Below are 26908 nucleotides of genomic sequence, written 5' to 3'. Positions count from 1 at the left end.
CGAAATCAATTGCTGAAAGCTATTTTTTGTTGTTTTCGAGGCGGCTCGAGGCGTGGCGTTCCGGGCGCTTGTCCAACCGCCCACGCTTGGCCGCCCGTCATGCTGACGAATTGATCAGTAGTTTAAATATATACAAAAATTTATTTACGACATTCAACGTAACAGAGAAAGCATACGTTTACACGAGTACACACGAGTAATTTTTTTAATAGGTAAAGAGTAATGATAATTCTACTTGTGCTATCGGTGTAGTTGACGGGACATCAGTGTCGGATGTTAGCAGAGGATGAAGTTAGATCATTTAAAATTACGAACGAAAAGATCATTAATATTGGAGTTACTTATATGTTATTGCTAAATTATTTTATTAATAAACGTGTCTATTTTTTATTATTGTTTATACATATTGAATTATTAAACGCAGTGTAGGACGACCTCACACTAAATGGAGTGACGACCTGAATGAGTGGATGCAGGTGGCTCAGAACCGTTCTTTATGGCAGTCTATGGGGGAGGCTTATGTCCAGCAGTGGATGGATAATGATTGAAATGACGGATGATGATGATATAAAATTTATATATTAAAATGAGAGTAAAGGTTAAGAATTTAACGTTAAAATTGAATAGAAGAATTATCAAATTATCTAAGTAGAATTCCTAAGTTACGCGCAGTAAAATAGCACAATTTTATATATTTGAAATACACCCGCTTGAATCAGAATACTTATATTTATCTGTATCAAATTTTATTGAATTCCGTCTAACCATTAAAGCGTGACTGAGTAATGAACATACATCTGTGTAAATTCAATCATCATCATCATATCAGCAATTAACTGTTCACTGCTGAATATAGGCCTCCCCTTGAGTTGGCCAGTAGTTGCCACGCTAGGTAAGCAGGTTGCCAATCATAGTTAGGCTTTGATGATGTTTTAAGAGGAAAGCTGCTGCCCATCCCTCGACTATTAAGTTCCTTTAGTCGTCTCTTACGACACCCACGGGAATGGAAGAGGTGGCCCATTATATTATTGGCGTGAATTTACTGGATACAGAGGAATAACACCTGAGTCCTAAGAAATGACAACGCATGGGGGGTATCATGGGCGAAACAGTATACTCTGTTATATCCATGGTACTGCTCATGTCTATAGGCGACGGTTACCACTTTCCATCAGGTGGGCCGTCAGCTCGTTTGCCATACTAAGTTGTATAAAAAAAATACCTATATAGGGACCACACGGCTAAATAATTAAATATTTATAATTAACTGTATTTAGCAACATTATTTATTTGAGTTAGAATTAAACGTATATTAGATATTAGTTCAGGATATAGTCCGTGTGAATACTACTGAAATATGTTTAGCTATCTAGTTAGTATCAATCTATTTCGGTTATTTCGGTTTTATGTCAGAGTCCAATATGAGTTTAAAAACCCAACATTACTACTTCAAGGTAAAAATAGGTAATAACATAGAACATATGTTAACAAATTATTATCTTTTGATTTAATGTATAGAAAAGATATAATATTTCGAGATAGCAATAACATTTTATATTAAAATGCAACGATAAAAAAAATCCTGAAGTGTACTCAGCTTTGCACGATGGTTCGCAATTATGCCCCATTTGATTCAATGGATCTGTGATGAATATCGATGGTTCATTTGAAATGCTGTGCATTACTTATTCAGCTACAGCTTTATCAAGTTGTTTAAATTCAGAGACTGAAGTGGGATTGAAAATTATTCCTTTAGTTCTGCATTAATGCTCGGCAAGGCTAAGAAAATTCATTAAACGCAATCTATCCAACAAAGAGAATAAATTAAGCCCCCAATAACTAGATTTAATTGTAATCTATATGTATATATATTATATATCTTACTCAATATATAAAAGTTCCATGTCACGATGTTTATTCACGTTAATCTGTTTGCTCCAACTTGAGAGAGGATAGTTCTTATTCCGATAAATGGCGATATTATTGAGATTTTGCAACCATGCGAAATTGGGGGCGGTCGTTACTTTTTTCTTTGTCATCATCATCATCATCTCAGCCATTATCCATTCATTGTTGAACATAACTCTCCCCTATAGACTGCCATAAAGGACAGTCCTGAGCCACTTGCATCCACTGACTTCTTGCAATGCATTTATGGTCGTTATTCCATGTAGTGAGGGTCGTCCTACATTGCATTTGCCCGTACGGGGTCGCCCCTCAACCTTTCTTCCCCGTCGGTTGTCATTTCTTCTAGTTATTGACCAGTTTTTTTGTATATTTGCCCTAGTAGTATAAAATAGAGTCGCTGTCTGCGTCTGTCTGTTTTTGTGCTTATTTTTTTTCAGATTTTGACAGATTTTACTGTCGGTTAGATATTTTTTACACAGAATTTGTGTGAACAATATATACCCATACGAATCAGGGCTGGTCGCTATTATAATGAAAAACATAAATATATTGAGATGAAAACGGCAGTCAGGTACCAAAAATAATAAGTGTGATACCTACCGTAAGTACCTACCTACGACTTTACCTATATCTACCATGGTAAGTACCTACTTGCGATATGTATATGATCAATGATAATGTTTATTGTCATTTATAAGGTATGTTGCTATTATTTATGATCTATATCCTTACTAATATTATGTGAAAGTGAGTTTGTTAACTTTTTGCACATTAAATATTTAACCGATCATGAACTTTGATATACGCAGTATTTATGATGGAGGATATAAATTACTTTTTATCCCCACCAATACATATCCCGATCACGTGCGAATCTTTATCTAAATTAATTTGACACCCAACATAGTGCAGTCATAAGCTGGTTACTATGTGCAGATGTTCTCGGGTTTGACTTGGGAATAAACATTTAAAATAAAATGGTATTGTTCTAATTTATGGGGTTTCTTTTATACCGAGTATTAGGATAAAGGCAGGTAACTTTTTATTAAACATCTTTGGATGTTCTCGAAAGATTGGTCTTTGTGACGAAAAATGCAACGTTCACGGGATCCACGACCCTTTCAGAATTCAAACAAAGGAACGGATGCGTAAAATCTTTACTATTTTTTTTTTATTATAATACAAGAAGTTTATTTCTTAGTATTAGGATAAAATTTTTGTATTAGGATTGAAAGTACTGTTAATTCAAACATTTTTACAAACTTCAATAATTAAAATAGACACCTTCTAGCCAATAATATATTTTTTTCTTTATAGTTGTCTTTATGGTGTTATTATTTCCAATTGTAAATTATTTAATAATGAATGTGATGTATAAAAATTATTTATTATAAATAACTAGGTATATTTATTATGATATGTATGCTTAATATAAGTTAAATATGGAGCTGTTTTTATATGACATAGGGGGCAAACGAACACGCGGTTAACTTGATGGTAAATGATTACTGTCGCTTATAGGCACCCCTAACATCAGAGAAATTGCAGGTGTGTCGTCGCCTTTTTAAGAAGGAATGTGAAATTTTTGAAGGTTTAAATGTCCCATTTGTTCAGATATACTACTTTTAGGAGTTGGTTTAAAAATTTTATTGTATGTTGAAGAAAATATCCACAGACACGTACGATGGAGGATTCTTTCAATCATAAATGACCGTAAACCTGGACACCACTGGATATATTAACTTTTACTTATTAAATAAAAATCTACTCAAAGTAAATAAAGTATTTTGAAAATCGGTCATGTGATTAAATCAATCACAGTATAAAAAAGTAAAAAAATGCTTATTACGAATTATTCTGTGTATAGATTAATAGAACTGAGAGCCAAGATAATCTGGTCTAGAGGTCAGTCTAACTTTGAATGAAGGCATAGACTTTTTATTTTATATGCTGTTTAATTATTCATAGAAGTATTAGAAATAGAGTTAGAGAAAATGTTGTGACCTTGTTTTAAAATTAAAATTCCAAACGATTATAATTTATAAATGTGATCTACGTCCTACACATAGTAATCTATTTATTTGCTAAATAATAAAAATAATGCTGTTTGTTGAGTTTACCGGAAATAGTTTCTCCACCGTCGACATGTTTACAGGCCTTGAAGATATGCCACTATTTTTCTATAGAAGAATAGTGGTATATTTCATGTTTGCGTTATTTTTAGTTAGCTATGATATTTGGTAGGTACTACTTTTAATTAAATAATACTTTTTTAAGTTCTCATTTTGATAGGTTTCTGTATTAGGTCATTCTTTAGGTTATAATTTTAACAATTCTTTTTTTAATGCATGAATCCTAGAAACGATTTTAAAAATAAAATAGAAACTGAAATACGAGTAGAATAGAATGAGTTAAGTTACGTTTGTGTTAGTTTCATATAAATTTTATCACGATTGAAGTTATGTTGAATAAATTTGAATCAGGTGGACATTTAAAATTAATAATTACATTTTTAGTTTTAGTTGAAACAAGATTGATACTTGATGCAGAGAAAAAGAGTTAATATAAATAATATATCGATTCCCTAAAATTAATTATAATTAATTTTATTTATTATTAATTAAAATTAATTATAATTAATAATAAATAAAATTATTTAATTGCGAAAAATTAAGGCTTATACATTAAAAAAAAATGTTTAAAAGTGACGAAGTTGTTGCGTAATGTAGCTTTAACAATAATACGTCCGAACCGAGAAACTTATTTAATAAAGTTATTAAATAATTTATTTTATATAATTTCCCCAAAATTATAGCAATATTACGTATGAGTATATTTATATGTACTGTATATAAGATACTAACTAGAGATGTCCTCATCAGCTGAATCAACATGTAATGATTACATACTTGATTTACATACGTAAGAAATAAATAATAAAATATGTACGCATTTCAACAAAAATTATACAATATACGTACGCATTACCGATATTCTTATAATAAATATTATTGTAGATAATCTATTGATTCATTCTTTCAGCCGAGGGCTAATCGGGATTTATGAGGTAAGCCGCATAGTTTGGGGTGCGATTTCAGCCAGACGAAATTGTTTTATCCAAATTTATTACCCACAGGAGGCGAGCTTAAACATTTTCGGCACAAATGTGTAACTCATAAATAAATAAACATGTTTATATTGTTTGGAAATAACGTTTTATCTTCATGTTCATCTCTATTTTATGTGACAATACTATATTTAAATTATTATTCATATGAAAGTGTTATTAGTAATCCGATTGTTACATTTTAACGAGCTTATGCACAAATGAGATGATTAGCGGTAAGAAAGCATTAGTGGATGCGATAATAAGGGACAATTTCCTTACAAAAGTTGGGATGAAGTCAGCGGTCCGTACAAAAAGTTATCCCATCTGAGTGCGATGACAAATGACCCAGTGCGAGCGCTGAGACATCAGTGAAATGGCCGATTTGCTTCGCGATCATTCTCAGCTTTATGTAGGCCGGCATTCACGCCCGATTCCTTGGGGACGAGCTTTCATAGAGTCGTTACGCGGGACATTTCAGCAATTTTTTTTATATAACGCCTTTCAACAAACGCATCCCGCTTTTCGGATATTGACTATAAATCTTTTGTTTTCCTTACAGCCAAGAATTTTATGTGAGCCGTAACTTTTGTGTTTAACTTAGAACATTAACTTTTTCAAATAGAGATAAACTTTTAATTGACCCAAGATAAGATCAGCTATTCACCAGAAGTTTAATTCAAGGCAGAAGTAACCAACTGCACCGAGTGTAGTTCGGTAATTTAATTTATCAATATTGTATTAAACCTTTGTTTTAATTTAATTATTTTATAAGTAATCATTTACCTCCTTTTATTAATAATTATTAAAATAAATAATAATTTACATACACTATATATATTAAATTTAAATGAGTTTATATTTTGAATTAGAAATAAAATTTGTAAAATTTGAGTAGTATGTATAATAAATGTAACCATTTTTAAATCGCTATAATTAAAGGTGAGATATAATTGTTTTGCGAGAGATTAACCTATATTTTTACCGACAACGCGCAAAACGATATCAATGATAATGATATATGTATGTGATAAAAAAAAAATAACTTAATAACAAAAAACATAAAAAGAATGAGGAAATATAGGTAAAGATAAGAGAAATGATTTTATAAATTCAGGTTTGTCAAATAAGCAATGCAGGGGTCTAGGCATAAGAAATAATTTACTTTATCGTATGTAATATATCTTATCTCTTTAATGCGGAAATTTACTTCTTAAATTAGTATTTGTTTTGATAAAATTTGTTCAGATATGTTATCTGATAAAAGGTAGCATAATTTATAAGTACCTATAGGCAAAGGAGGGTGTAAAGGAAACAGGTATTGGTAATAATTTAAAATTCAGTACTGTTATTATGATATTGAATAACATTTTTCAAAGAAAATGACTTGAAATATATAAGAACTAAATATAATAAGGAAATTATACTCGGCAAAAAACAGCGATTTTAATTTATATATTAATATCATTTCTAGTTATACTAATAGTTTATATATTAATATTATTATATTAATATATAAACTAGTAAAATAACTCACAATTTTTATTTTAAAATACTTGTAAATGAAATGCATCGACGAATGACGGAATATTTCGCAAGCACATTAGGCACATTATAAATATTTTAAATGAAACGTTATAATGTCTCGTATATTCAATAAGTAAATTATTGTTCTCAATAAGCAGTTTTTGGTCTATAAAAAACAGGAGATTCAATCTTGACAAAATTTGAAAAAAATCATAAAATACCGATATAGTTTACAAACTGTATCAAAATTGAAAATGTCTAGTCTTGTTAGGGGTACTTACAATATAGAAAATTCAGACGAGTTAGTTTTTTTTTAGAAAAGTCTCTTCTCGTAAACCTAGGACCAAATTTACACAAAGCAACATATTTAGCACTACGTTACGAAAATAAGAAAAATTATAAATAGTTTTTAGCCAATAAATTTTATTATTGTTATTCATAACAAAACACTGATAATAATGTTCCAGAGTCTTATAAAATTTTATATTAACAAAATAGTAAAACAATATGTGTTATCATAAGGTCGAAATCCAACATAATATCTAAAGAACCAAGCAGACACAAAGTCCATATTTACATTCCTAAGTCCATATTTCAGTTTGCATTATTTAACCTCCATAGTGTTGAGACAGATACTTTGCATTGCACTTTAACCTTTCGGCATCTATTTGTGTTAATTTGGGAAACGAATTTTTATAATTGTTATTATTATATAGGTTTAAGTATTTGAATGGTTTCCTGTAAATAAGTTAGTTGTTTAGTTTCTCATAAATGAGGTATCTTAGATTGATTGGTAATCAATGTGTATGACACTTATTAGCTTATCATACGTTAGTATAAAATCTATAATACAATAATAATTAAAAAGCATAACTGCGTTACAAATCGATATCTACCTAAAGAACTTCATTCTGAAATCTTGGAGTAGATAATTAAAACTAGTTTGGTATTTTGGATATGGCTTTTGGGAAAGATTATTCAGTTTCATGAAAGATTGATGATTTTGTTATATATTTTTTTTGCAAACTAGTGTTGCAAATAATGTAAATAACTAAATATTAACAAATAAAGCTTATGTTACATAGTATGAAAGTGAGGAAGAAAGTGTTAGAAAGACGCTTGAGAGATGAGTGAGGAGAGCGAGAGCTTGAGGGAGGAGAGAGAAAATTGTACAGAATCACTTATTAGCACTTAATAATATCAAACAAATTATATATTATATATTTCATTAAAAAGCAAAACGGAATTGCTTATCAGTAAATTTCGATCTTTATTCTAGTCTCTTTCAGAATTACTAGTAATTTTGAAACAGTTGAAATGCAATTAGAATTTATTGCATATTATACTACTAGCTATATCCTGTGGCTCTGCCCGTGTGAATTAGTGCAATGTGCCTATATTATGTTAGATTATAATCTTCCTGTATAATTTTTTCTATTGAACGGATTTGATTTCATTCAAATCCGTTCAATAGTTTATGCGTCAAAAAGTAACAAAAATCCATTTATTTCCATCTTTCCATAGTCACTAATTTTCACCTTTATTATATTAACAGGATACGATTTAAAATATGCTCTATATTATTTTCAAATAACTTTTAAAATAAGAAGAATCTTAATTAATGTTATTTTTTTACTTTATTTTAATAAACACCTACCTACTTGATATTATTGTTTTGACTCTTGACTAATATTTACATGTAAATTATGCTTATCTTATTTTTTCGATCCAGTTTTTATTACATCCTTGTAAAAAAAATATTAATTGCCAATGCGAAAACATTAAATAGTTTGTAGTTAAAAGACATTTATGATATTGACCTGTGTAGATTTTTTATTATCTAATTGGACTGAAATATTATCTATAAGAGTTGTGTTAATTAATTATTAGGGTTCCATTTCACACACAAATGAAGTCCCTTAATTATAAAATCATTCATGCATCTATTCGCCTTTGATTTGTCGTATAATTACATGCATTAATACATAGGGTGAAATCAAAATAATTAACATAATTTTAAAGGTTTGTTTTGAATCTCAGGATATTTAAAGAAAAACGTGCCTAGTAATTACAAAAACCGAATTGAGAACCTTCTACTTATGGAAGTCAGTTGAAGAGCTCCTAGTACGAGGCACAGAAAGTGTTCCGTCTTACTAGTAGGAATTATTTTACTTGATGATTTACACATACATGTATTCAGACTCACAAACATACTCTTTTTAAAAAAAATAGTATTACCTATGTAGAAAATAATAAAAAAAAATAATTAATTATGTATATATATAATGTATCAACGAAAGAGTTTGACAAGTAAAATTTTTAAATAGCAACAAATTAGGTCCTTAATTTTACGATTAAGTTTCTTTTTGCTTATATTTGCTATAGCGTCTGATTTTTAATTAAATGTTTTTTATTGACCATACAATTTTAATACTTTTTAATTTTTTTAAAATAACTATTTGAATAATCTGTAACAATGCCGACTTAATGCAAAATATGTATCATAATATATTTCATCTCTTTTTTTTTTTTATTTCGTTAAAATGGAAGTTACATTTAAAAAATGTTTTTCACTTTCATGGTCATTTTCAGGAGTCTTTACATAATATTTTAATGATCGTGAGATATTACTGGAAATGGAACACACAAAAAAATGTTTTACACCAGTATTTTTTTACTCAATCATTCAGCTAGGATTTTTCTATTGTTGCATTAGAGATAATATCATATGTTAATCTGTTTATAATTAGTGATTGTTTTATATTTATAGGTTGCTCACCTTGCAACACTGGTTTGTTGCTAGTATTTTTCCAATCTAGACACTAGTTACAACAAATCATTATATATAACAACAGAAGCTATCTTATAGTGTTTTTAATAGAGTATTGATTATGGAAATAATGCAGGATTTATATAAATGTATATTTGTATATTTTATTAAGTTATAATGCCCAGTAGACTGAGAATTTAAGAACAATAAAAATAGCGACAAAATTAATATTAAGAATCAATATAGGAATTTTGTCGATTGCAAAAAGACTAATAAAATTGATTTAAAATTAGAGAAGATATCGTTTAAAATATATATAAAAAATAATCTTACTAATATTATAAATCTGAAAATTTGTACTTATGTTTGTATGTTTATTATTCAATTATGCTTAAGATGAAATAGTGACAAATAATATTTTTATGTTACATAAAGGAAAAAAAAAACAAGTATAAGCGCCTTTAACATGAATAAAAGTTGATAGCACACAACCCTCCTGATCGTAGTTTCATTCGACACCTCATTAGAGGTATAATAGTGTAGATGGGTACTGTTTCACATAAGACCCTACTCTTTCAACCCTTACGTTACCTCTAACGAGATACTTAGATATATCTGTTATTTCAATTATCACTAGTTGTTATGGTGCGAATATTGCGTTACAAATTTCTAAATCAATAGTAAAAGTTTACAATTTCATTCGTAGGTATGATGGATAGCTTTAATTCTCAATAAAATATGATAACACGAATGTACTTTTTTTTATTTAATAGTCTTATAGAAAAATTAAGAGGCTTTATACAGAAACTTACCGAGGTGCATCTTTATTTTACTTATAATCAGTCATTATACGGTGTCTAGACTACTAGTAGACGATTATCACTTTAACAGTTATTATGATTTATTTATGATAGGAAAACATAAGCAAATATCTACGTAGTAAATATTGTTTAAGTGTAGTAGATAGCTAAGCGTCGCTGACCTTGCATCTTAAAGATGAAAACTCTTGTTTATTGAGCTGTGTAAACAATAACAATTTTATGTTGCTCGTACAGTATTAACGTAATGGAACGTTAATGACTAATCAGAGCCAGTAACGTCATTGTGTCAAGGCGATTGTCTTCCTATGGCATCCATCGGGGCAATCTAATCAGTCAATTGACGGTTCTCCCGACGATGCTGCATAAATTGATACTCGATTATGTTTTGTGTGTAAGAGAGCGTGTAATGTATTGATACGATACGCACACATACAAAAACATCGTACGATTTCTATTAGCCAATGGTAGCAGGCGACATGGTGGGCTCGGCTCCCCACCACGGTATCGGAATGCACGGTTCTTAGAACAACACTGTTAAAAATAACTACCTGTTTGACAGGACACACGCGGTGTGACTGAAACGTCACTCGAGGCCATTGCCAAGATATCGTGAAACTGATATTTAAATTATATTAATATTTAGGTATTTATTTTTAAATAAAATCAAGACGCAAAACTCGTGTAGGGTTTATAGGGTTGCACCTTTGATTGAGACAGTTGAAATATTTTAGTAAACATGAAATAACCATTTTGTATAAGAATTATTTTGTATGACTACTTCACCTATCTATATTATATAGGTGGGTTAAGTTGTATACAGCAGAGCAAGTTGAAAATTTTTCCATACGTACGTGAGAAGACCAGCTGATCTCGAGTTATGAGCGTGCTCACGATTTGCTACTGTGACACGATGTGTATTTGTAAAATGTATTAGATAGTTTGAAAAAAATATATCGATAATTTCGAATTTTGGATAGTCACTATGCACGCTATATAATATATGAAATTTTAATAGAAAAAAGACGCGTTTTTGTGTACTGTCAATTTAGTAAAAATAAATCTTGTTCATGAATAAACAACTTTTGTCCTTTATTTAACGTTGGCAATTTTTGTGTTTACAACTGTTTTCAACTTTTCAAGCAGATACCAATTTTTCTTTACGTTTTGTCTATACGGAATTAAAATATCATCATTTGAGGAACATGTTATCACTTTAACAGTTATTACGATAACTGTAGGCTGTCTTTGGTTAATATTTTATTTATTTGTCTAAGACTATTTTCTTTTTCCTATAATGAATTAGATAACGATGTTGGTAGTCTAAGTAAACCTTATTATTTTAATTATTTTTATTGCGTATAGACAAGTCTTACCGAAAGAAGTATTCATGGCCGAATTGAACTCTTGAGCAAAAGAATGTTAGCAGGATGTAGAATCTTCTTTACTATAAATACTACTAATTAATTATATCAAGATCGTAGTGGGATTATCAGTATTTAGTGATAGTAAGATCAAAGTTGGAGCGCACTTAGAAGATACTTATATTTTACCGACTTCAAGAACCTCAAGTTCTGATTTTCTGGAACTGCAGAAACAGAAATAGTGTTTTCCATTTTTAATTAAAACAATTAATGGAGAACTCGGTGGGAATACATAAAAAAAGTAGAATATAGAACCTCTTTCTTTTTTCAATTCTCGTTTAATTAGGAATAACGACACGAACCGCTTCGTGTGAATTTGTAAAATTACTATAATGTTACAAATCAAAACGCTCATGATTCCTAGTTTTCAATGAAATTCAACGTGATGTAAAAAGGGAGATAAGATCATATTACTTCTATTTATTTCAACGAATAAAATTTTGATAGACTAGTCACTACGCGTAGATGTTCCATATTCTCCGTTTGCTAGTATATCATCCCTACGCAACCTTGTAGCCGAGAGCTCAAGATATTTAGTCAAGGGCAACTGGTTTAATATTTGTTTACAATTTTTGTTAAAAAATAAAAAGTTATAAATAATGGAAGAATTTTTATTTTGAAGGATAGTTTTAAAAAAAGACACGCAAGTTAAATAAAGGGAATAAAAAAATAACAGAAGAATTTAGTTTCACTTCTGCTATAATAGTTATAAGATCTTTCTGTTATACGCTTACATACATCAAATGGTAAGTGAATATAGCATAGACCATGAACTGTAGCTAACCGTGCGTACTCCCGGTAAATTAAAGCTTGTTTAGAAGGTTCAAGGTTTTAATTGCGGTCAGAAAAACTCACTAGAAGTTTAAAGTACCTAAGTCTTTTCAATTCAAATTATTTTTTTAGTTATCACATTGTATAGAATTGTTTTGAAATTTTGAAATTTGTATGGAAATGTAGTTTATATTTTTGTCTCCAGATGCCTTAAAACCGCACTGCAGCCAAGAAGAAGATCTACTACAGAGATGCTCTGTTTCTTTGCCTGTACTTAGCTCCCCAGAGATATCGTTTGCTCTAACACAAGAAGAATTGGATAAGAGCTGTGTGTAAGTATGACATTATAATTTTAGCTTAAGTATTGTTTATAATATATACATATTTATTCATTGTAACTATTATTATACAATTGTTCTTCTCCATTCAAAGAATGTCTGGTAGATTTTGCTTTTGACTATATATAGTTTCTCATTGAGCTTCTTCTTTATTATATTTTTAATTACTAACTAGGTTAATGAGAATTAATAATAAAAAGTACTTATTACACTAAATAACTTTACACAGGTTGTTATAATAGATATATATAATAACATGACGTTACTAAGTGTTTTGAAAATTCCCCCAATAAAAAAGATAACAGGCTCGATGCGGGTTTATTACTCGAGAGATATCTACTATAGAATGTCCTACAAATATATCAATATTGTATGTACACGACTGACGCAGCTGATATGTTTTACTGAAAAAAAATTGAAAAAAATTATATATATATATATATATATATATATATATATATATATATATATATATATATAATATATATATATATATATATATATATATAATGAAACTTTTTAAAGATATTTTATTTATGTTTAAAATATGATGCTGATAATTTCTACTCAAGTTGGCTCAATAGATGCCCTTTCATGAGCTCATTGCGCGACGGTGGTGATGCCAGATATATTTTTTTCTCCCCAAACTTCAAATATTTTTCTCCAAATTGTTAAGATTTCTTTACTTTAGTTTTATCCAATATTGAATTTTTACCGGATGTTACTACATATTACCAAGTAACCAGTAGCGACGAAAAATTTTGCTGATTTCTTAATGTCATTTTAAATAATATATGTTTCTATATTCAGTTTATAAATACTAAAGTTTTTACTTAAATAACTAAAAATTATCAACGTCGATTTTATTTTTCCCTATAATTTTTGCAACGATTGTTCTTTTTCATTTAAAAAAAAATATTCAAAATTGCTAAAAAGTAGTAAATCCGGTGATACTTCAGGCGGTGCCGCGAGCTGTAAATTTCAATTCATTAAATTCTGATTCAATACGACTCTCTTATTATTAAAATTATAATTGGCTTGGATCTGTATATTCTGGATTGTGCTTCCGGAGTTTCGTTGTTTAGTTTCTCATAATACACGATATCCTAGTTTGAGAACCAGAACAACTCTAGTATAACAACAACTTCACATTTCATTCATTACTTACTCTACGAGGACAGCCATGCCAGGGTTGCCAAAACACTGCTTTCAGATTAAGTAAGTTTTTTTTTAAATATTTGTAAAAAAAAGTGCATTGTAAAAAAATTACATTGTGATTGATAATGGGTGCTTAGTTGAATAATCGTGCTGCATGTATACTTATACATATAGTCCTAAGCCGAGGTAAATAATTATTATTTAGGTTGAATATAGTTAAAATATTCTTATAAATTATGCGTTTGCCCGTACTGGGTCGTCACTCAAGAACCTTTCTTCTCCATCGGTTGTCAGTTGTTCGAATTATGTGACCAGCCCATTGCCACTTCGGCTTGGTTATCCTTCGGACTATACCGGTTACTTTAGTTCTTTTGCGGGTATCCTCGTTTCGGATTCTATCACGGAATATCCGAGCATAGCTCGCCGAGTAACTTGAAGCTTTTGTATACGGGCAATCGTAGGATTATGTTTCGGTTCCATAAGTAATCACTGGCAACACGTACTAGATAAAAGCTTTCGTCTTCAAACTTTGAGGTATTTTGGATGAAAAGATGTGGCGTAGTTTTCCGAACGTTGCCCAGCAACGTTGGATTCGTCAGTTGACCTCTTGGTCGAAGTTGGACTTATTACCTACCTATTCGGACAAGTTGTCCCCGGTATACATACTCGTCTACAATTTCAAGTGTATTTTTAATTATTTATCATAGATTATGAAAGAAAAATACTTATAGTAGTAGATACTGGGGCGTAATATCGTACATTAAAATATAATTTTATATTATATATGATAATATGGCCTTAAGGTCATCGCTTGTGGTTGTTCTTTTATTCTGGTTAACCAGCTATTACAACCTGGTATATTTCTCAAATATTTTAGAATTTTATATGAAACGTTTATTTATGGGAACATAGTCATATTTATTTTCATATTTTTATTGTGCATATATAATCTGTATTTGAGGTATATTAAAAAAAAAAAAAAAAAAAAACTAGAATTGTGTCTTGAGCGAATTCATGAAATAAAATTGTTTTTTTGCGATCTCTGTATTAATTTAGTTCAAAATGTTTTTATACAACTTAGAATGGCAAATAAGCTGATGGCTCACTTGGTGGAAAGTGCCAACCGTCGTCTATTAATTTGAACAGTATTATGGACATAACAGAGGATACTTTGTCGCTCATGATACTCTTCATGTGTTGACATTCCTAAGGACTAAGGTGCTATTCCTTTGTATTCTAATTATTATAGCAAAATATAAACAGAAATAATATTTAATTATAAAAATATATTGGTTGGTAATATCAGATTATTTTGCAAAAGATCTATATATTTGATATAATTGTTATTACCTTATCATTTTATCGTACGTTAAATGATAAAGTAAACGATGAAAAGTACTATTATTATTAATATATAGTTGTAGTATTTTTCCGCGTGATATTTCAGCGTTTCAAGCGTGCCTCTGTGTTATCTTATTTTGTCTGCGCATCTTATTTTTTTGCTATTTGGTTAAATTGTTATGTAAGCAATAGCGAGCTCGAATAACACACTAATTGATATGATAATGGACTATCCATTATCGTTTGTGTTATGGTAACATAACATTAATAAATTGGAGATTTGAATTTCACTTTTTTTATTGCACCTATTAAATAAGTAAGAAAAGGTTTTTTTTAATAAATGGAATATTATGATAGGATAGAATACCTTATTTTTTATGCACAATAGTAAACTAACAACTTCAGATGTTAACAAGTCACCAAGATAGTGACTTACAAAACGACAGTGTCAAGGTGACTTCAATAGTTCGAGTACCTAGGCAAGAAACTTTAACAATACCCACATCTAACATTTATATCATTTAAATTAAATTGCTTAAAAATATGCATCTTTTTTATTGGTTACCACTGTATTCTATAAAAATATGAATACGAAAAGGAATTATTTATTTCTTTATTATTTAATAAACATATACTTATTTATTTTCAAATACTTCGTAAATTTTACAGTTTGTTGAATTTGTTTTCGACATTAAATATGTAAACTTATTTTTTGGATTATGAATTATAATAGAGCTACTTTAAATTTAAACAAAAACAAATTAGTATTTAATAATAAAATAATTTTTCAGTAATTTGTAACCTGCAAATAATTAATTTTTTTAACTCTGCAAGTCTTACAAGTTACCGACATTAAAAGTCAGTAACTTGTAAGACTTGTCAGCAATGAACTTCCGAAGCAGTTAGCTCATCTCAATTTGGTACTCTTGTTTGCGGTAAATAGCAATTTGAAACTAGTTGTTGAACTGCGTAACTTCGTATTGCGCTTGACAGAGATAATATAGCACTGAATAGCCAATGAACCATTTAATAACACGAGTAGAGGAACTTACTAGATATTATCCTGTGAAATTTATTTACTAGTTGTTTCCCATAGTTTCAGTTGCATTTATCAAAATCTTGTCTGTATTTAGTTACGATATAAGGTACCCGTGTATCAAATTTCATTCAAATTTATTTAGCTGTTTAAGCGTGATTGAGTAACAAACATACAATTATCTAAACTCTTTACCAACTTTCACATTTATAATATTAGTACATTTTAATTGTGATTTTTTAACCATGAATTTCAATTTATCGAAATAAAAAATTTAAATAGGTTTATGTCAAATTCCGTGATAATTAATAATTAAGGCGGTAGGAGGCAAATAAACAAGTAAACTTACTTTTACTTTACAATCTTTTATATATATATATATTTTCCTTTTAACAAATATCAGTATTAATGTTAAAATGTTTAAATTAAAAACGTTTTATATAATCTAAGCTTAAGTAAGATATTTTAAGCGGTACAATAATAGCTATGGCTGAAAACCATCAAATTGGTATCTCAAACCTCGAGTGGGTTCAACAACTTAGCAAATAGACACTTAGAAAATAGGTACTAAGTAAATGTTTAGAGAAGAGATGAGAGGCCCTTTCCATTATGTTACAGAAAATAGAACTAGTAATAAATGTTATTTATTAATTTATCAAGTACTCATTGTTCTCAACTTATAGACTATGAAGTAATAAATAATATAGCAATTAATGATATGAAGAGGAAAGATTTTTGTTTGAAATGAATAAACTCAGCTTTTATTTTTTATTGTTTAATCGATTAAAAAAAAATTAAGAGCTATAGTAGCAGCGAGTTACATGGACTGGATGTTATTTAAAAAAAAAAACCATGCAAAGCCAGTGCTGATCGCTAGTAATTAGATATTAATACATAATTACATAGTTAGGTTCGTGTCTTTGTCTTCTTCGCTTTTCAATTCCGAGCTACTGGGTACTTGTAATCCTAGCAATTTCTTGTATGTGCCTTAGCCATACTTTTTATGCCCATTTATGAATTTCTTACATTTTATTATATTATAGATGTAATTGAGAGATGTTTATAATAGATATTCCACTATAGTCACGATTTAATTCGATCGATTGATCGGTCTTCACAGCAAGTGTCATAGATTAGATTTTATCTCACTTCAGTACAGCAAACGAAGAGTTTAATTATTCATGTTCAGTCGATTGTAGTTTAATGGCTACTCAACCGATTTTTGACCAATCGAATTGTCTTTGTGACAAAAATGCTTTTCATTTTAGTTAATTGATCTCCAAAAAGGAGAAGGTTTTCAATTCCTTTTTTTTATACATTTTTGTCATTTCTGATATTTTTGTCACTTTTTATGGGTTTCGATGATTGCTATTTAATCAAACAGTTTCTTTTCATGTTTTATCACATGGTTTTTTTATTATTACCAATATTGAAGTAGTATTTTTTATTAAAATCGTATTAAAATATGTAAATATATAGACTGTATTGATAGTTGATATTACACTAAAAAATATATACGTTTAGGCTAATGTAGTATTATTATTTTATATTCCCTTTTACTAACAAGAAAACCCCTATTAATTATTAAGCTGTTTGAGCTAGGCCAAAGATCCGGACATGTAAAGCACTATGTGTAACAAAATTGTAAATTGTGGAAGTTTGTGTTTATTTAATATTTATATGTATACTATTCGTTACAGAGAACTCCGCGCAGGAATAAAATGCATCGACAACTATACGGAAGTATGTATGGAGAAACAGGAACAGATTATGTTCCGCAGGATATATGCGGGGATAACAGACGTCGTTCAAGAGTTATGCACCCGCGGCAAGTATCAGGAAGAATATTTGAAGCATGCAAACTGTGTCAAGAATGTTAGGCCGGAATACGAAAAATGCAGTAATAAGTATGAAGTCACCCTTACGGGATTAAGCGAAGTGAGCAATCATCAGATCAGTGAGCAGTATAAGACTGATAGGAGGGAATCCCTTGCACTGGGAGTCATGAAGATTATCTCAGGATTGTTTGTTGGTAAGTACTAAGTTTTATACTAGATATAAATCCCTTTACTTTTATTTATAATTGTCGTAATTACAACATAGTTTAAATGTTAAAAATGTATATAATAAATATTTGTATTTTTAATTAATACTGCTCAATGTTGGGCTAATCTTGTAAAATATATAAAACGGTTATCTAATAGAACCCTAACCGGTATTCAGTTGTGCATATGTGTAACATTTCATAAGTTAAAATATATGTATCTTGCTTCTTGACATTGATTTTTATTTATTTCAAAGAGTAATCTCTAAAATAAAAGAAAAAAAATATCATTAGTTATTTTTATCAATAGGATAATAAGGAATAATGAATTTAGAAGATGGGCGGAGATATCGCGTAACATACACTCAAAAAATATATTGGAATTGAGAATTTCCTTTGTAGTAAAAGTACTGACTTTTTGTACTACAAGTACTGATCACAAATTACCGGTAGGCAAACTTTAATAGGTGAATTTAATATGAATAGCATTCTCTTTGTTAGTCCTTCAAGATATTATCATATCACATTTTTACATTTTGTGTTCAGCAAATTAAACTGTCATGGAGGTAATTTTAAGAGTACTGGAGAGATACCCAATAAGTCGAGTGAGCCTTGAATATTGAATAGACCGCCTATTAATAAAATATTCAACGAATCGAATTTGTCTGTTCTGTGCCTACTAATTACTCGTCTGAAGAATTGTTTCTAGATGTAGCTAAAGACGGCGACAAAAGACTATAAGAATTTAGTTTATTATTAGGTATATACTTGTGAATATTGAAATGTAATTCCAATGCAATGCAATTGAAATGTATCCGTCGCATTTTGGTTTTCTATAAGAATGACTATCAATAAAAAAATTTTTCATTTCACCCTTAGTATTCTGATGATAGCAAATATAGCTAACAAATTAAATTATTTCGAGGGGTAGCGGTAATCTCATCTTATGCTACAAAGGATTCAAATGAGCTCGGCACAATGTAGAGTATACGATTAAGGGACTATTTATGACATTGGCTACCCCATCTGCGATTAAAGTTTTTGGCTCATTTGCTTATATATATCTATTTAAAAGTATAATTATAAATCCGAGATTCATCTGCATGAATTAAGAATAGTTTTTTGTTCACTAGGATTTAATCCGTCCATCTATACACTTTTCATTTAAATTCTCTTAGCGTGCCATCTCTTCAAACATGATCGAATAATATTTACTATATTTATTCCCATTTTCAAAATTAGTACAACTTCATTTCTTTTAAGAATAAGTAATAAAAAATTATAGATGGAGCTTATTAATATAAGCGCAAGAATATTTTTCACGATCAAGCTATTCAGGTGCACCACTTCAAAGAAGATACATTAATACAACGTGTTACCGACTGTTTTACAACTTTTATTTATATTTTGATTGTTAACTGGAGTTCTTATTTATTTTATAAGCTAATAGCTTAATCTTAAGGCTAAATCGAATAAAAAAAAAGTAATAAATAAATTAATTAAGCAACAAATGTATATACATTATTTATATTACACAATATAGGAAATAATATCATACAGCAAATAATAATATCATCAATAGATACACATGAACAAATATAAAAATAAATCCTAATGAAGAGATTTAATATTATTATATTAATTATCGAAAGAGGTCCTTCAGTAGACTGAAGTTCCAAGTGGATACTGAGAATAAGGCACGTAATTTGGTTAAAACTCGTATAAAATATGTGGTATTATCAGATAAATACTTGAAATTAATAATCAAATTAAGTTCTCTGGAGTCGGGTGTCTATTTACTGACTAATTACATCAAACCATCAGAACATTTTTCTTCCTTAAATATCAGATTACCGCAGATGCATGTTATGTTTCCTCCCTCGAACGTTCAGGTTATAGTAAGAGGTCCCGTGGAGGTTTTTCCAAGAGACTATATGTGGTTCTTCAAAAAAGGAATAAAGAGGTTTCTTCAGAATCGGCAACGCACATGCAATTCCCCTGGTATTATAGACGTTCATAGGCTACGGTAATAGCTTACATTCACGTGGGCCGTGTACTTGCTTGCCATCTCAGTAGTATAAAAAAATATCTGCATGCAGGTGGCTCAGGACCATTCTTTTTCGCAGTCTATGAGGAATGGACAGATAATGTCCACTGCCGAACATTGATAGCCTTGATGATTGATAGTAAGGAGATATTGATACTGATGACTATATATATATATATATATATATATATATATATATATATATATATATATATATATATATATATATATATAGTATCCTTCAGTAGATATTAGTAAAATCTCTTTCCAGTCAATATGCAAAGTACTTGTATATATTAGATGCATCTTTTGTAAACAAACTAGCTTTTAGTTGCAATTTCGTCCGCGTGACCGGGATATTTTCACTGACTGGGATAAAAAAAGTAGTACCCAGTAATGCCATATTTTATAGTAATTGGTTAAACCGTTAAGGCACTAATAGGCATACAATCTTATTTTCACATTTTTAATATTAGTAAGGATTTATAAACAGCTTGTGTACAAGTAATTTTTCATTTTTTCGTACGATTTCTCAAACATTTTCTTTCATAAAAATCTTGGCCTTTTACAAATACAATTTAAACAAATTAGATAAATAAGAGCAGTTATGAGCTAAATAAGGATGCATTTAAATGCATTCGGTAATTGATTATTATTTGAATAGATAGTAAAATTGAAATATATTGTCGTGTTTATAAAAGTATCTAGAAATATTTATTTAGACAATTTTATATATAAAGAACAGGTATGATTACATTTAGTTTTTTAATATAAAAGTAAGTACATATCTGTACTTTATTTATATTTTTCAAAACCTCGGTATCAGAAAATAATTAACATAAGTAATCATTAGCGTTACTTCATTATTTTTATCATTCGTGCATAAATTTTCGGGGTTTATCCGAATTGACTGCTTTTTTCGACCCTCTTACACCATTAAGCTCTGTTTAAAATTCTGTCTGAATTCTATCGGATTAAATGAGGCACTTAAGGTTTTTTCGATGTGTTAATGACTTCGTTATAACCATACCTTAATAAATGAATTTGAAATTTGCCAAAATTTTATATAACTTTCGGTATAGCTTAATAATAAACGAAGAAAAAAAAATGTCATAAGATCATATATTAAATATTGAATTCAGTTTGTAATAGCAAGGTTTTTTAGGTGTATTTTGTTTTCTGTACAATTATAAATTATATTATTTGTTATTAGATTTAAAAAAATAAGCAAATATCTATAAAGCATTTACTAACTTCGAAGTAAGTATATAATAAAACTTACAACATCACCAAACCTAACTGCGGTTGCCAACCCGCCTGCCAAACGTGGCAACTACTGGCAAGATCTCCTTATGCCATCAGCTCTATGTTTAGCAGTAGACTAGTAGAGTAGTAATGATGATGAAGTATATATTTAATATTTAATGCATGCAGAAAAATAATATCATGGGCGAAACAGTACACTCTGTTATGTCCATGACACTGTTCGTGTGTATAGGCGACGGTTACCGCTTTCCATTAGGTGGGCCGACAGCTTGTTTGCCATTTTAAGTTGTATAAAAAAAAAGTAAAGATAAAAATTGTTAATCACATTTAAAAATCGCATTTAAACAATTTATGTATTGTAACTGTGCTACATTTGAAGAATTGCTTGCATTTATAAAAATATTAAAATTATAAAAGACATTTTTGGCCAGTTTTTCTATTTAAAAAATACTCCTGCACTATCGCAGGATTCATACATCGCTGCTCGTGCACTGACAATGGAAAGATGAACAAAAACAATGTTATTTTCTGCGGAAAAAGTACGGAATACCAAGTTAAATAAAATTGTGTGAAATTTAAGCACAGTTTATAATATACCTATTCATTTCCTGCTTTTGTATATACATTTTAAAGTTTAGGATGTTTTATTTCACCGCTAGTTACCAACAGACCGATGAGCTATTGATGTTTATAAAATTTCATTTACATACTGTCCTCATTTCTTTTTCAGTTCATTTCAAGAATATTTGAAGTGTTCAGAGCAAACAGTACAGAGATCTTGTGGCGATGAAGCGGCGTTATTTACCAGTGCGTTCCTCAAAAGAATGGCTTCGAACATTATTAAAGTAAGTTATATTTATATATGTTTCTATGAAATTTATAAGAATATTGCTGGATGAAAATAAGTGACGTAAGTTAAGCGCGCTGTATTTTCAGTACTCTTTTTAAGTCTTCAATTATGTAGCTTGAGTTTTCTAGAATATGAATGACATTTTAATATTAATTACCCTCATATTTGTATAAGAATTGGTATGATAAAATATGGTAGAGATTTTGATATTGTAGTATAAGTTCGATGCGTGTAGCTAATAAAAACTATATGAAAATATATTTGTGTAGGAGTTCAATTGCTTTCATAATTTTTGTAAAATATCTATCATTAGGTATTTTATAAAAAAATGTTATTGTTACATATATTTAAATGTGTTCCTTAGTTATAAAAATAGTAGAATATGTTTCAGGTATTACTAATATGTTTGTCTACAACTAGAGAGGCTTATTCGTAAATCGTCTTGTTCATTACGTTATAACGTAGCTCATTGACAAGCAAGGTTGGAACATATACTCTATGGTTATTTAGTCCCTAGAATATTCTACTACTATAAATTTAAACTAGTATTAGAGTAAACTTCAATTAGATAATCTTGAATAGATATAATAATAGATAATAAAAAAGATAATACTGACAATAATTTTAATATATGTTTTACTTATTTTACAGAATTTTTGCCTCGAATTTCGTGGAGCAGAATGTAACTCAGCAGGCACAGCAACGCACAACAAAAACAGATTAATAATGATCAGTGTTGCCATTATAGCGAATCTAGCAGTTACGTACATGTCAAACATACTAGTTCCAACGTAAATTGTAATGAAAATATGTGTACTATACAGAATCATACCTGAAAGTGTGGCTGCTAGCAATAACTTAGTTAACATGCCAGGAGTTGTTATAAAGTTGCAATGCATATTAAACCATAAATAATGATTGTTGATGAGTGTAACAGTTCCTCTGTTTTATACTGAGGCTATTTATAAATATGTATTGATACTGCGGGTAGTCTGCAATCTATGTTAATGTTATATTTAGTAGAAACATCATACGCTTTCGCTAAAATGAATTGAGTGGGTTATGATATAAATTATCATCGAATTGAAATAAAGTACCTATCATTAATACATTGTTATATGATATAAATCACAGTAACGCCATATTATTTTTAGGTTTGGTATCTTTCCGAAAGAGATGTGTAGGTAACTACCTATGGCAGTTTGCTTATCTAGTCTTTTTCAACAGGAATGATAAAAGACTTAAACACATACCTACATGAAATTATAAAAGTAGGTAAATACTTTACTTGAAAATAAAAGACTTTTGTTATTGATTCTTCGTCCATTCGTAGTTTGTAAGATTGGTAATTTAGAATGTCATTTAATTTTAATATATTATTGTGAGTTTTTTTTTGTAGATGTTTTATGTAAGTTTAGGTAAGATGTTGTTTCACAGATTAGATTTTATTTAGAATAGGATAATCTATATTTAAATAGATTTATTTACAAGCGCTTAAATTGCATGATTTTTTTTATGATTTTGCCCAAGTCAAATTATTATTCTGCAGTAAATAGAAACTTGTCATTTATTTTTTTACGTAATGAACACATTTTACTCGTAGTTGTGAAAATACTATTTCTTCTATATTATAAGCATCAGAAAGGTTTAATAATTAAAAAAATGAAGTTTTGCTCAAAAGTGACTTCTCTAATTGCGTCTGTGTCGGTGGAATTATAAATTGCCATAATCACTGTATTAAGTATCAATTTATTGATAGCTTATATTGTTTTTGCATGTAACTAAAATTATTGATATTTCAGTTTTTGTTGTAGTTATATTATTCTTTTTTATAAAATAAACATTCTGTAGTTTATAATTTGTTTGGATATTAATCTAATAAGCTCAAACATGTGATAGAACCTAGAAAACAAAAAATAAAAATATGTGTACTATAATTTATTTTTTGGTATTGTTTTGTTCGATTTGTTATGAAGTATTTTTTAAATTGTTGAGATTAATTGGTTCATTTCACTGAACTTTGATTGTACCTAAAATCTATTTAGCGATTCATTTAGCTAAGCATTCGAATCATTATTTCATTCCATATATGTAAATATGTGAATATGTAACTTTAAAATATTAATGTAACTAAAATAAGTAGTTTTTTAAGTAAAAAATAATAACATGTGTAAAGTTAAAAAAATATAGCTTGCATATCATAAATTGGGTTACTAGCTTAATTGGACTAAATTGGTTATCAATAAATAGCTTTATAAATTACATAATCTTAAAATTTTAGTTACAAATTTAACTAAACCATACATATTACAAGGAGCAACAATTATCCGACTCAGAAATAGATTTGACAAATTCATCATTTAAGTACATTGAGAGTATAACGTAGTTTTTTTTAATACTTATATTAATGTTATATATCTCTTAATTAGTTTTCAAATATATTATATATCTTTATATATTATACAGGTTACCCAATTTAATTTTATCTATGGTCTAACTACGTCTTTGAGTCAAATATATTAAACGAAGGAGTGAAGGCTCTGTGGCATACAGACTGTGTGATAGTAGAATGGATGGATACATAAATATAATATAATTGTATCCTGAATTAATCGATGTAATAAACATGGTACTTATCTGTCTATATTCTACTCATAATGGCAATTCAATATTCATTTCAGAGAATTAAGTGTGAGTTGTACAATTGCGTCGATAAATTTAATAATACGGTGAAAATCCGAATTTCCGGAAGTATCTGCTAGAGGTGTGGCTAAGCTTTACAATACAAATTCATTCATAAATATTTACACAATTCATACTAGATACTCTGATCAATTTGAATTTATTTTATTGATTTACCTAAACCTATTAACTAAGCCTATATTTATTTATATTTTTTATATCAAATACCGTATTATGTCAATACGATGAGAATAATATTTACCTATTCATTAATATCTAATAGCTTAAGACGCTTTATCGATTTTATAGTATTCAAGAGCAGCTGCATCCAACTCTTCTCCCCTCATTGTGCAGTTATAGTCAGTTTATTCCTAAAATTGTATTGCTTTTTATAATTTTTCAATTTGTGGTATTGTAAAATATTGTTTTTTCTACTTATATTATTTATAGATACCAAAATGAAATAAATTTTTTTAATTTAATTGTACATATTTGGAAACTGTTTACCTATAGAAGTATCAGTTGATCTGTTTTTAATGCTCTCAATGTTCCTCAAAAAATAATATTAATTAAGTCCTAAACTTTCAATTTTATATACCTAAATAGATATAATATAAACATATCATAATATAGAAAAGGAACATGCCTAGCATTATGTTGATTGAATATTTTTATTACAGGCGTTGGATTTGTAAGTGCCATATTTTCTTTTTATATTGCTAAATGATATGAAATTAATTTAATGTAATGTGTACATAAATATTTTTTTATTTATGACTGAATTTCGGTTATGTTGCAACTTGTCTATGGTAAACCAAAGTGCTGTAAAAAAATATTCATAAGTTTTTGTGGATATATAGCAAATTACGTAATATTTATAGAGATAAAATTAGTAAATCGGTAACCACTAGTTGCATTAAAGATTTAAAGACATGGTCTTTTATAGGTTATTCGATTGAAAGAATAAAAAAGTTACGTATTATTTCCTTGTTTTATTTAAAAATAAAGACCTATTTTCAATTACAAATAGATTTAAATATACGATTAGTGCTAGATCAATGAGCATGTAATTACTACGTTTAGAAAAATAAGTGGATATTAATAACATTTCGAGTAAGTTTATTAAATGTCAAATCGTATTTACTTTGAATCTAATCTGACAAAAACATAAAAAATTGAAAAATGTCTTATTTAAGACAAGAAAGTATATAATTTAGATAGTATGATATGATAGTGATATTTATTATTTCTATAATGTTCAACTGAAATACAAATAAAATATATGACTACGTAATATATTTTCACAGAATTTTAGCTAAAATTTAACGGTTGCCAGGTGCCTGCAGCGGTTTTTCAGCCGAGTTCTATCTTTATGTTATATTTTTATCAAAAGGCAGGCAAATATATCTCAAAAATAGAAATTTAGAAACTTATACCCAAAAGAGGATGTAAGTTTATATCAATTATGAATCCATTTTTACCGCTTTTGGGCAAAAAGATACACGTTTCAGCTTTCATGGATAATTTTTACGGAGTAAACTTAGGAAGTTTTCTTTGAAATAACTAATTTCTGATAAATAAATTGGTACCAATGCTTTTTTTACTAAAATAAGCTACATTATTTCTGACTAGTATCTTACTAGGATTACTATAATTGATTTGCATACAAAAAGCCGCGATAATCTGCTAGATGTAAATTTATACGGTTTTATAAAAAATAATTTAACTTCTAAATAAAAATGAAATCAATATAAACTGTATCGATTGAAAAAAGAAAAAAATAAAATCGGTTTAAAAAATGTCGTCGAATTAAGAATCTTTA

At 28.8% G+C, this 26908-nt stretch overlaps 1 pseudogene; it reads left to right on the top strand.

Annotated features, from left to right (window-relative positions):
* Positions 1–26068, top strand: part of LOC113512371 (uncharacterized) — a 29349-nt pseudogene extending 3281 nt beyond the window's left edge.
* Positions 26069–26908: the final 840 nt, after the last annotated feature.

This window comes from Galleria mellonella, unplaced genomic scaffold, assembly GCF_026898425.1.
Source record: "Galleria mellonella isolate WM207_F2 unplaced genomic scaffold, CSIRO_AGI_GalMel_v1 utg139, whole genome shotgun sequence".
NCBI lineage: Eukaryota > Metazoa > Arthropoda > Insecta > Lepidoptera > Pyralidae > Galleria > Galleria mellonella.
Note: the sequence above shows the minus strand (reverse complement) of the source record. Positions and strands in the feature narration are given on the sequence as shown.